Source organism: Neoarius graeffei, chromosome 20 (genome assembly GCF_027579695.1).
Source record: "Neoarius graeffei isolate fNeoGra1 chromosome 20, fNeoGra1.pri, whole genome shotgun sequence".
Taxonomy (NCBI): Eukaryota; Metazoa; Chordata; class Actinopteri; order Siluriformes; family Ariidae; genus Neoarius; species Neoarius graeffei.
Window position 1 is genome coordinate 65,758,905 of NC_083588.1, and position 478 is coordinate 65,759,382.

Genomic DNA, 478 nt, shown 5'->3' on the forward strand with positions numbered 1-478 from the left:
GAACGACTCTTTCAAGTGATTCGACTCGCAAGCACAAATCATGTTTGTTTGTTTGTTTGCTCATATAAAAGCGCATTTTGTTATACTATCACACATTATTCTTTCGTAATTAAGATAGAAAAACGTTTTAGGTCAAATCGACTGATGAATTGGATGAATCAAAACTCACTCGCTCTATTGACTCATTTAAACGAGCGGGTTCAAAAGAATCGAATCAGTAATGAGTAATAATTGCAAGCCGTAGGAAGCGCTGATGATCCGGATCAGTTCCTCCTCTATGGAAGGACTACAGTGATGAAATACTCCACACTCTGTTAACGACTTGCATGCTGTATCAGATCAATAGATGATATTTTTAAATTATGCAGTTAAGCATTTTGAACCTAGTGCTGTGCATAAATCATGTGAACTAACAATAACAACATGCAGCATCCATGGTTCAAATCCGGCCTGTGAGTAAAATGTCTGAATTAAGCAG